We start from the raw sequence: 13,417 nt of genomic DNA, 5'->3' as shown, positions 1-13,417 counted from the left end.
TTTCCTTAGAGAGACAGATGGAGACTCATTTCAAGGGCCATGAAGAAGAAAAAACACATTTGCTCAAATGGCATGGTCTTTTTCTTCTGCAATGACTCAAGCTCAGGCTCCTGCCCCATCCCCTGAGAGCTCACAAATGCGCATGTCTGTAGATCTGCCTTTCCCGTTGCTCAGCTCTTATTATAGGGAGGGAGGATTCAACCGCTGATTCCAAAAACTATTTTCCAAGAATAACAGCATATCTGGCCCAGCACAAGGCTTTCACTTCCACTTGCTGGCAGAATATGGAGGCTGGGCATTCCCTTTTATCCATCCCTGTCACTGAGGCTTGGCCCAGGCCCTTTGGAAATCTCAGCTCTAGGAGGGGTTCACACATTCAGTTCTTAGAACCAAAAGGAGAGGTTGACAAAAACAGGGCAGTGTAAGTGAAGAGAAACCAATACCCTCCCTACAGTAGGAGCTAATTGGATTGGAAATATAACTCTGGCAAGACTAAGTCATGGGGCCACAAGGATTTGGCTCAACTAGGGCCTCAGGAAACCTTCTCCAGAGGCCTGCTGGCTCCTGGAGTATAGAGAACCCTGCCTGAGAGGTTGTGGGGAGAAACTGAGCTCCTCCAGACACTGTAAAACCATCTGACCTAGGGCAATCTATATTTGCATCTTAACTGTATTGTCACAGAATACCATGGAGCTATCTACCAGGCCTTTCTGAGAGGTGAATTCCCATAGGGGGAACACATAATATTAGCAGCTCAGAAAATCTAATGGGCCTGGGGGGAGGGGGATGTGGAACAGACCTTGCAATCATTTCGCTTAAGTAAACTTTGAGTTTTTAATACTACATGGGTCCATTTCCTTACATTTTTTTAAACATGAGAAAGAGGTTAGATCTTATATTTAACTTTGAAATTTTGGAACAAAATCTCTTCCTTAGTCAAAATCTCCATTTCAATTTCCTCCAAACTAGTTCTTAAACTTTCTAGGGGCAAGAGGGGGTGTTGAGGGTGGTATAAGACTTCTTTGCAAATCATATGAAGGCTTAGATTTCTCTACTAAAAAAATAGCATAGATACACTGTGATAGGCAACCTCTCTAATGGCTCCTAATAATCCCTTGATAGTCACATCCTTCAGTAACTGTTTCCCCTTGAGTGGAGGCTGAACTTAGTGATTTGTTTCTAATGAGTAGGATACGACAAAAGTGGTGGGATTAGGTTAGAAATAGATTGTGGCTTCCTTATATATAAAGTGAAGCCACTCAGTCGTGTCCGACTCTTTGTGACCTCATGGATGGTAGCCTACCAGGCTCCGTGATCCATGGGATTTTCAAGGCAAGAATACTGGATCCCAACCCAGGGATCGAACCCGGGTCTCCTGCATTGCAGACAGATGCTTTTTACCGTCTGAGCCACTTTTCCCACAATAATAATAATAAAGGACTGTTGCTTCCATCTCTTGTCCACTCACTGAAGAAGCCAACTGCCATGTTGCAAGATACACTGTGGAGAAATTCACATGGCAAACAACGAATGTCTCTGGACAGCAGCTAGTAAAGAACTGAGACTTGCCAACAGTCATGTGAGTGACTGTAGAAGCAGACAAGCCTTGAGATGAATGCAGCACTGGCCAATACTTGATTGCAGCCTACAAAAGAACCGAAGCCACACCTGTGTTCCTGACACATAGAATCATGTGATAATAAATTGTTGGTTTTTAAGCTGATAAATATGAATATAGGGCTTCCCTGGTGGCTCAGCCAGTAAAGAATCTGCCTGCAAGTGGGAGATCTGGGTTCGATCCCTGGGTTGAGAAGATCCCCTGGAGGAGGGCATGGCAACCCACTCCAGTATCCTTGCCTAGAGAACTCCATGGACAGAGGAGCCTGGCAGGCTACAGTACAGTACTGTAGTTAGTACATACAGTACAGCCCAGGACTAATATGAAATTGACATAATGAACAAATACTGGCTTCTTTGGTCATTACATCACCTGCTGCCCTAAATGCCTGGCACTGATAGGGAAGTTAGCAGGGCTTACTGCTACTGAAAAAGCCCAAGGGGGTAAAGATGGTAATATTCTCCAAATTGCTCTATAGATCCAAAACAATTCCTGTCAAATCCCAGCTAGCCTTTTTGGCAGAAATTAACAAGTTGATGTTAAAAATCATATGAAAACATGAGGACACATAATAGCTTAAAAATATTGAAAAGGAACAAAGCTGTATGAATCACATTTCCCCATTTTAAAACTGAAGACAAAGCAACCAAAATTAGGACAATATAGTACTGGAATTAGACTAACATATAAATTAATGGATACTGTTTGGTGTTGCCAGCGGTAAAGAATCCGCCTGCCAATGCAGGAGATGCAAGAGAGGCGGGTTCAATCCCTGGGTAGGAAAATCCCCTGGAGTAAGAAATGGCAACCTGCTCCAGTATTCTTGCCTGGAGAACTTCTATGGACAGAGGAGCCTGGAGGGCTACAGTCCATGGAGTCATAAACAGTTGGACACAACTGAACACGTATAGACCAATGGAACAGAATTGAGAATCCAGAAATCAACCTGTGATTTTTGACAAGGGTACCAAGATCATTCAATGGGCAAAGAATAGTCTCTTTCAACAAATGGTGCTAGGAAAGCTGGATATCCACATGCACAAGGATGAAGCTAGACCCACCCCCACCTCACACCATATATAAAAATTAACTGAAAATGGATCAAAGACTTAAACATGAGAACTAAAGTGAAAGTGAAGTCCTTCAGTCGTGTCCGACTTTTTGTGATCCCATGGACTGTAGCCTACCAGGCTCCTCCGTCCATGGGGTTTTCCAGGCAAGAATACTGGAGTGGGTTGCCATTTCCTTCTCCAGGAGATCTTCCCAACCCAGGGGTTGAACCCGGGTCTCCCACATTGTAGGCAGACGCTTTACCATCTGACCCACCAGGGAAGTCCTTAGAAGAAAACTTAAGAGTAAATCCTATGACATTTGATTTGCCAATAGTTACTTAGATATATCATCAAAAGCACATGCAACAATAACAACAAAAAAGATAAATCGGACATCACATCAAAATTTTAAAGATTGTGCTTTAAAGAAAACCATTAAGAAAATGAAAAGACAACTCACAGAATGGGAAAATAAATTTTCAAATCATATATCTCATAAGGGACATGTATCTAAAACATATAAAGAATTCTTACAACTCAATAAAAAAGGCAAACAACTCAATTTTTTAATGAGCAAAGGATCTGAATAAGCATTCCTTAAAAGATATACAAATGACCCATAAGTTCTTTAAAAGATGTTCAATACCACCATTAGCCATTAGGGAAATGCAAATCAAAACCACAATGACATCCTACTTCATACCAATTAGTATGACTATAGTTTTTTTTAAAAAAGGAAAAAATAAGTGATGGCAAGAATGTAAAGAAATTGGAACCCCTCTACATTGATTGTTGATGGGAATGTAAACTTGTACAACTATTTTGGAAAACAATCTGGCAGTTCCTCAAAATGTTGAACATCATATAACAATTTGACTCTTAGGTATATATCTAGGAGAATTGAAAACATATATCCACATAGAATACTTGTTCATGATTTGGTAGTTTCTCAAAAGCCAAACATAAAATTACCATATAATCTAATCTAACAATTCTACTTCTGGGTATATATTCAAAAGAATTAACAGTAGGGACACAACAGGTATTTGTACACCAATGTCTATTTCAGCATTATTCAGATAGCCAAAGGGTGGAAACAATACATGCCCATCAGTGGATGAATGAATGAATGAAAATGGTATATCCATACAATGGAATATTATTCAGTCACAAAAAGGAATGAAGTAATGATATGTGCTATAACTTCAATAAACTTTAAAAACATGTGGAGTAAAAGAAGCCAGTCACAAAAGGTTATGCATTAGTTGATTCCATTTTAATAAAATGTCCAGAACCAGAGAAATCAAGACTGAAAGTACATAATTTAATTTACTTTTATTTAGTAAACTAATATTATATGTTTCACATGTACAGGTTCAGATTCTTTTCCATTATAAGTTATTATAAAATATTGAATATAGTTCCCTGTGCTATACAGTAAAACCTTGCTGTTTAGCTACTTTATATATAGTAGTGTATATCTGTTAAGCCTAAACTCCTGGTTTATCCCTCTCCCTCCCCTTTTCCCTTTGGTAATCATGAGTTTGTTTTCTATGTCTGTCTGTGAGTCTGTTTCTTTTTGTAAATAAGTTGATTTGTATTGTTGTTTTAGATTCCATTTATAAGTGACATCATGTAATATTTGTCTTTCTCTGACTTACTTCCCTTAGTATGACAATCTCTAGGTCCATCCATGTTGGTGCAAACAGCATTATTTCACTCTTTTTTGTGGGTGATGCCCATGCCCTTCCATCTACACAAGGCAGAAGTGGATTTTTCCCTGCCGGCTCTGCACACTCTCATATACACATCAAGTCTGCTCCTGAGAGACTGACTCCTCCTAGGGCCTTCCCCCATGGCCCATGGAAGCATGGACCAGAAAGAGGTACCATCCACTTATAGGTATTGCGTCCTCCCCTCTCTCCGCACAGAGCCCCATCTCTGTTTATAGAATCATCTAGAACAAACTTGTTGGTCTTCACTTCTGACCTCCATTTAACTCTGTACCCTAGCTCCTCACCCAGCCTTTGACAACCTCTTTGGAATATACACCTATGACAGTACCAGCTTACCCTCTCTCAATGCTACCCTTTCTTGCCTTTAGAAGATATGGTAGGATGAAATATGGCCCCTTGAAAGATATCTGTATCCTAATCCCCAGAACCTGTGAATATATCCTTAGATGGGAACAGAATTTTGCCAGTATGGTTAAAGTAAAGGTTTTATAGATAAGCAACAAGGAATTTACTGTATAGCACAGCAAACTATATTTGATAATCTGAAAAAAAATATATATATATATATATATAAAACTGAATCACTTTGCTTTACACCTGAAATTAACACAATATTGTAAATCAACTTTACGTCAATTTAAAAAATAAAATAATAATAAAGTGAAACTTGTTCAGTCGTATCTGACTCTTTGTGACCTCATGGACTGTGGCCGCCAGGCTCCTCTATACATGGCATTCTCCAGGCAAGAATACTGGAAAGGGTAGCCATTCCCTTCTCCAGGGAATCTTCCTGATCCAAGGATTGAACCGGGCTCTCCCACATTGCAGGTAGAGTTTTTCCCATTTGAGCCACCAGGGAAAGGGTTCTAAAATAGGGAAATTAAATTGGATTATATGAGTAGACTCTAAATGCAAGTATAAGTGTCCTTAAGAGAGGGAGGAGACTTCCCTGGTGGTCTAGTGACTAAGACTCTGAGCTTCCAATGCAAGGGGCCAAGATTCAATTCCTGGTCAGGGAGCTAGATCCCACATGCCTCAGCTAAACATTCCTCATGCTGCTACTAAAAGATCTGGAATGCCGCAGTAAAGACTGGAGATCATGCAGACCCTGCAGAGCCAAATACATAAGTAAATAAATAGTTTTTTAAAGAAGGAGATAAATAAGATTTGATAGACAGAAGAGGAGGCGATGTGACCTACCAGAGAGGAAGATATTGGAATGACGCAGTCACAAGCCAAGGAATGCTGGCAGACACCAGAAGCAGAAAGAGGTTAGGAAGGAACTCTTCCCTAGAGACTCCAGAGGTAGTACAGCACTGCTGGCCCCTGATTTTGGACTTCTGGCTTCCAGAACTATGAAAGGAGAAATTGTGTGGCTTTCAACCACCAAGTTTATATTAACCTGCTGCAGCACACACAGGAAACTAATACAGCAGGGATGCTCCTCAACTTCAGGCAAGACTCCTTCCTGCTTGAAGATTTCACTTGGCCCCTAAGGCAAAGTCTAATCCCCGTGTGACAAACCAAAGAGGGTAGACCAACAGGGCCAACACAGGCCTCGGTTTCTTAGAGTGAGATTTTGAGGCCCAGGAATCCTGGGGAAGCCCAGGGAAGAAAGTGGATTATTTTATCTCCAGTCACAGAAATTTAGAGCTTACAGAGGACACAAGAGTGGTGAAATGCTTTGTAACAGCACTGAGAACTCCAAGCTAACTCACTGGCAAAACCTAACAATGCAGAACTCGGTTCTGATGCTTCCAAAATCATCCTGGCAAGTGGTTCAGAAAATGCTAACCAGAATGTATTTTGCATAAATGTATTTATTAAATACAAACTCTTCCTCTTGGCCTTGGTTGCATCCTGGTGTCACCTGGGGAGCTATAAAAAATCCCGACACACAAGCCTCAACCTAAACCAACTAGATCAGAATCTCTGGGTATGAGACCCAGGTATCAGAACTATTAAAGCTCTCCAGATGGTACCAACGTGCAGCCAAGGTTGAGGACTGCTGCCCAAGTCTTAACCTTCAGCCTGTTCCACCACCTTGTATAGTGTAACCCTGGGAGGTCAGGATAGAAGACGAAGGAAAAGGTTCGTTGAAGATCTCACCTCCAACCTAGCTGGAAAGAGGGAGAGAGAGGCAAAAAGTAAGTGGAACCAAAAGCTCTTCGGAGGCTCCTCCAAAGACCTCTACATGAGAACCCCAGGAGTGCCTGCAGACTGGAGAACCTCTCTCTCTGGGGGGGATTACAGAAGCCTCTAATGGTTCCCTTGGATTGGAAGTGAACCTAGAGTCCTGGGACTGGCTTGATTTAAGATGACACAAGCCCTAGACCAGATAGGGGCATCCCTGGACTCAGTTATCCTGATAGGAAGCTGCTGTAGGGTGTTGTCAGGGGCATGACTTAGCTCCTCCAGCAGAAAAGACGAAAGACAACAAACTCTCCTTCTTTCTCTGTTTCCAGAGTTTTCTTCCTAGAATAATTATGGTGACTATACAGAATGAGTATTCACTGCCATTTCTGTGAGCTATCTATCATTTACACTTGGTTATCATGTCCTGTAGAGCTGAGTGTAAAAACTGTCACATGAGTCTGCTTGGGTTGTGAGGTTTGATCAACACTAAACTTTGTTTCCATGCATGCTAAGTCACTTCAGTCATGTCCAGGACTCTTTGAGACCCCATGGACTGTAGCCTGCCAGGCTTCTCTGTCCATGGGAATTCTCTAGGCAAGAATACTGGAGTGGGTTGCCATTTCCTTTTCTTCCTGGCTCTTGGCTTTGTTGAATAATGAATGCTGTCCACTAAGTAACTGACGTTCATAGCAGAGTTCCATGCCTGAGAAATTTGTGACCTTGGAAAATACCAGTCTAGCTTCAGAGGTGTGGAAGATGAGCCCTTAAGGAGACCTATCTGAATAAAACATGACCAAATCTGCACCTTTCTTGTCTGTGTTTTACAGCTACCTGATCCACAGTACCAACAGTGCTGGTTTATCATGGAAAATATAAATGCAGTAGGGCAGCTGGGAGTCCAAATAATGAAAAGGTGGATTTGAGTCTTCTGTAGACAGCCAAGAATAATGGAGCTGAAGCAGTCCTTGGAGAGAAAGGGGGCTCAGTCAGGAATGTGTGGGAAAACCAAACTCCTCTGTGTCTCTCCAGACCAACTTGAGAGGAGAGAATGCGTCAGCAAAGACAAAAGTTTCAGGACTCTCCCAGGGAGCTCAGTGCGAGCCAAGGGATCTGCTTGGAAGTCATTGTCCAAGAAGGAACACCAGGACTTTGAAGATGGAGAAAATCATAGGATCTGGCCTGGCTCCGTCCAGCTCCTGACTAGATACAGCAAGTACAGCCACCTTGGGCCCACTGCTGTGTCCTGGGAGACATGGATCAGAAAAAAAGGATCCCATGGGGGAGCAGGGGCAGGGGGAGGCTGGGGGTGATATCAGCAGGCAGGGAAGCAGAGCATGTAAGAAGCACTCATCTCTTTGGGTTACAACTTTCTGGCATTCCCTTCAGCTGAGGTAAGGGGCTTCCTGTTAGAAGCAGATGAACAGCTCCTGGCATGTTTATACAACTAGCGATTTTGTTGTTGAAGAAAGTTTCTGTTAATCAAATAGAGTATATTTTGCTCAGAGTTTGGATCCTTTTGAAAATAAACATCTGATCTTATTTCACTAGAAATCCGCTGGTTGCTGTCTATGGGGAATCTCTTGGGAGTTTTTCTCTCTTTAAATGCCACATCAAATAGATTTTATTTGGGAATTTTTATCCTCTTCCCCAAAAACATTTCATTAAAAAAAATCCACACTGCAGCCCCAAACTCTGAGCTGAATGGGAATCAGGGTGTTCATGTCTGCTGGGAGGACTCATTGGAGCTTTGGAGTCACATTATATTTGATCCCCATTATTTTTCCTCCTTGAAACTTGAGGTCTGGGGAGCTTGACATACCACATTTTCTTTGAAATTCAAGGGTGTACACATCAACAGTAAATCTTTCTTCATGGACATAACCTATTTTAACTGATTTGTTTTGTACCCGTGAAAAAGAAATCAACTCAAAGTTCCCAGAACCTGAATAAATAGAAGTGGAATTGGTACATGCATTTTTCAAATGTTTCAAACACTTCAATAACTATGGAAATATCAACAATACAATTCAAAATAACAGTGAAGGAAAATATAATCTGAATAGGTTTGTGTTTAAACTAACAGAGCCCCGAGAGAAACATTATAATGAAGTTAATTAAGAATTAATGAAGTTTACTAACTAGCAATTAATAAAGCTCTCACAATGTGACACCTGACATTTAGTTCCATGATTTCTTTTTTCTGGTTCCAGATGTTTTTTAACTATAAAAACAGCACCAGCCCCATAAATGATGCTCCTCTGTCTTTTTAACAGTCATTATTGATCAACGGGCATTTTCTTCCAATCTGTGACTCCTAGTAAATGTCATTTTTCTTATTCCTTTGATGTTTGCAGATACATTTACATTCAAACAAATACACAAAATCCCAGAGATCGCTACAGGAAGACACACTTCTTTGGGAATACGTATCAGCTGCGGGAGGTTTTCAAAAATGCTAATATGTAAGTCAGTCTAGCCTAACATGGAGCTTCATTCAGCCTCATATTCAGTCGTAGACATAAACATGGGGGCAACAAAATGCCTGGCTTGACTGCAGTGATCAGAGTTCCAAAACACAACAAATTAGTTTCACACCAAGGGAAAGGTCATTGCTTTAATCCATGTCTTTGGGGAATGTACACAAATGTCATTCTTCCCAACCTACGTAATTAAACAGTTTAACTGCTGTGGCCATTCACTGTTTATTTTCCCATTGGGTAATGGAAGGAGTTAGCATCACATGACAAGAAGAGGATACAGGCAGTTGCAAATGTGTTGATGATTCTCCCTCTCTCTCCCCATCTCTCTCTCTTTCCGTGCCAAGTGGCTTTCCTTCTCTCTAAGGAATCCAGAAAAGGCTTGCCTCAGCCCCCAGGGCAAGATTCAATATCATAGAGCCTCTTTGCCAGTGAGGATTGGCTGCCCCGGCTTTCCTATCCCCCTACCAGTGTGGCCACGGCATTTAGCTCTGTGACAATTGATAAATTCACAAAGTCAGGCATCCTCCTGGATAGGGAACTATTCGGAACTCAACTGGGAGGTACAGCATATGGGAGGGTGGGGGAAGAAAACACAGGATTGGAAGTAAAATCCACTAGCGTGACAGTCATGGTCCAGCAGCACGTGACCTTGAAGACATTTTCATGCCCTTCGGAAGTCCATTTGCTGATCCCTAACATGGGAATGGTTGTTGTTGTTGGTGGTTTAATCGCTAAGTCGTGTCCGACTCTTGCGACCTCGTGGACTGTAGCCTGCCAGGCTCCTCTGTCCATGGGATTTTCCAGGCAAAATACTGCAGAAGGTTGCCATTTCCTTCTCCAGGGGATCTTCCTGACCCAGGAATCAAATCCAGGTCTTCTGCATTGCAGGCAGATCACTGACTGAGCTACAAGTGAAGCCCAACATGGGAATAATAGTACCTAATTCATAGAGTAGCTGTACTGATTAAATGAGAGATCATACATGAAGTGTGCTTAGTACAGCCCTAACAAGAATGAAGTGCTCAATACATGGAAACTCTGTCTCTCTGTACAAAGGAAGATTCCAGTGGTTGCATTTTCACTGAAGGAGGGGTTATGATTGGCACAGGGCTTGTGGAAAGACTTCTGGAGTGGCGGGCAAATTGCTATATTGTGTCCTAGGTGGTGGTGACACGGCTACCAAATTTAGTAGCTACCCACTGAGCCATACCTTTGTTTCATGTGATTTTCTGTATCTGAGTTTCATTTTATAAAAAAAGATTATGATAAAGAGGAACAAATATTTGTTTAGAAAGGAAGGGAGGAAGGAAGAAAACCAACATGCATGAGGAGAGGGAGATGGGGGAAAAAATACAGGAAGGGAAAAGGAGTCTCACCACACCCACCTGAGGTCAAAGGCACAGAGCCAGGCAGGTAGGCAGGATCAGAGGGTATCAGAGTGGTCCGGCTGCCTGGGAACAGGTGCCACGCAGAGCTCCCCAGCGAGCTGAGGGCCAAGGGTCGACACGGCAGGGAAGCAGCACCTAGAGCCCAGTATGACGAGGAGAGTGGGCCACAAGAATGAGGCACCAGGTGAGCAAAGCCCTGGCAAGAAGGTGCCCTGAGCCACAACCTCTTCAACTCCCCTTGAACAAGGAGAGGAAGTGGGGTTTCTCGGCCACCTCCTGTCTGCCCTCTGACTCAAGAATACAGGTGACTTCCTGTGTCGCCCATGGAAAGGCCTCTTGTGGCTCATCCTTTTCACTTGGGTGCCTGCTGACTCCTTCCTCCTCGTTCCTCCCACTGCCAGCCCCTCACACACCAGCACTTCCCTGGGTGTGGACTGAGGCCTCTTCACTCCCCTGCCCTCCTCCCTGGTGAGCTCATCCAGGCCCGTGGCTTCCATTTCCACTCCCATCTCTGCTGGGGCTTCCAGCTCTCTTGCTCCAGTTCTGGTCTCTCCCTCAGGCCTCAGACTCTATCGCTAATTGCTCGGGTTGGCCTTCACCCCGCCGCTGTCCAGAGGCACACAGGTTTAACCTGTCCCAGTGCTTTCAGTCCCCTGCCGCAGCTGCTCCCTGTGCCTCGCCTGGCTCCGCACTTTTCAGCCTGCCTCCTGCATGTGGCCCACCCCTAGATTTCCACACTTCATCCTGTCCCTGCCCCAATTCCCAAACAGTCCCCACCTTCCGGAACTCCTGTCTCTTGTCCTGATGGAGACCTCACACCCACCCTGTAGAGTTCAAGACAGATGTTGCTGTTGTGGTACCAGCCCCTGAAGTCCCTTGAATGAGCCCTGTTCCCTGTTATACCAGATACCTCGCTGGTCCCGTCCAAACCAGGTTCTAATGCCAACTGATAAGCTTGGTGCTCTTTTTCTATTTGCCTAGCCTTCTAGAGAATGAATGAGACATCCATCCCAAAAAGAGAGGCGCTCTCTGAGGTCAGAGGTCCTACTGAGATGAGAAGATTATGGGGGACACTATTCAATGCCTTGACTACCTCTTAGTGCTGTGCATCTGGCCTCCACAGTCACAGACTCTAGCTCAGTTTATGCAGAAGGAGGAGAGGAGTGCTGTACTAGGGACATACTATCTATGGACACCAGCTGAAAGATGCTCACTCAGAAGAGTAATAGTGCTTCCAGTAAGGGAGATTCTACAGCTGTTACTGAGCAACACCATGGCTTACTGGCTGAAGGGTGATGGGAAAACCAACAAATCCTAGACACAGCTCTCTTTATCTGTGCGCTGCGAAGAGCCAGAGACTGTCTTGAATGCCAGTGGAATGACCAGAGAACCAAACCTGTATGTGGACCGATGTGTCAATGGACTCTGGTCCAAGAGGCCCCAGCTCAGGACCCATCCTAAGATCCCATTCTTCATAACTGTACAGCACCTACTACTAGCCTCACACCCATGCTTCTCATTTCTGATCCCAGCTGTTCCAAAGTAACACGAGCCTACTCAGCTCTTCTCCCAGTCCTACGCCTGCCACCCACAACCCCTGCCAGGTTCTCTCTAGAACCTCAGACAAAAGAACTGAGACTTACTATTTTCTCTCCTCCCTGATGTCTTCCCTTGACCTGTTGAATCGATGGATTTATTTTCGCTTTCCCCACCATCTGTTCTGCACCACCAAATGGCACTTCATCCACTTACTCACATAAACCAACCAAGGCATTATTCAATTATGAACGTTACTGCCATGAATATTCATTTCCAAGGTTTTGTTTGAATACCTGTTTTCAGTTGTCTCGGATGTATTCCTAGAAGAGGGATTGCTAGGTCACATGGTAATTCTGTTTACTTACTGAGGAACCACTGAACTATATTCCATAATGGCTGCACCATTTTACATCCCAAGTGATACCTGAGGGTTCCAATGTCTTCCTATCTTCACCAACACTTGTTATTTTCCTATTTTAAAAATTGCAGCCATGCTAGCGGATGTAAAGTGGTACTTCACTGTGATTTTGAGTCACATTTTCCTGATGACTGATGCTACTAAGCATCTTTTCCAGTGCTTCTTGGCCATGAGTAGGCTTATTTCTCCACAAATCTCCTCTTCCTTTGTTTTCTCTTTTTTCCCTCTTACCACTGTCTTGTGCCCCTTCCTCCCTGCTTCTTACCCCCTTCTTCTTAGTCTCCTTCATGGGCTCCTACTCTTCTGTCTGTCCACCTCTAAATCTGATCTTCCCTGGGCTTCCATCCCAAGTGCTTTTTTCTCCCTCCTCCACCCACTGTGTTTGGGTGATTTCATCTGCCCATGGCTTCACCTCTGTCTCCACACTGACAACTTCCAGACCTTCATCTAGAGCCTAGCCTCTTTCCTAGGCTGCAGGCCCATACCTCCAGCTGCTTTCCCAATGGCTTCACTTGGACATCTCACAGCACCTCACACACTTGGCTGCTGCTCGGACAGCACTCACCCCATCCCCACCATTCCAGACCTGCTCCTCCTCCACTCAGTGCCACGGGCCCAAGACCCCGCAATCTTCTTAGGCTCCTCATCCCAAATTTCTCATCAGTCACAACAGCCTATAGATTCAGTTTTGCAAATGCTTCCATATAGACCAGAAGCCCAACAAAGACTTAAAACTTTGAATTATTTATTGATCTAGCACTCTAGGTGATAAAATACTCAAAGAGATCATGTTCAGAAAATGTTTCCAGTTCAAATGAGTAATTGACTTGCCTGAAATCTACCCCCTAGATCAGGTATGAGAGGTGAGGACCCAATTTCTGGGTTCAATATCACTTCTCTCCAGGCTAGCAACCCCTTCATCCCTGGTCTCAGCCCGCACTGTCCCTCACCTAGACTATGGCAAGTCTCCTCACTGGTCTCCCCATCTCCAGAGCCCCCAATCCTGAAATTGATTCTCTACATTGACAACAGGGTAACCTTCCAGAACCA

Source organism: Capricornis sumatraensis, chromosome X (assembly GCF_032405125.1).
Source record: "Capricornis sumatraensis isolate serow.1 chromosome X, serow.2, whole genome shotgun sequence".
Lineage (NCBI taxonomy): Eukaryota > Metazoa > Chordata > Mammalia > Artiodactyla > Bovidae > Capricornis > Capricornis sumatraensis.
Note: the sequence above shows the minus strand (reverse complement) of the source record.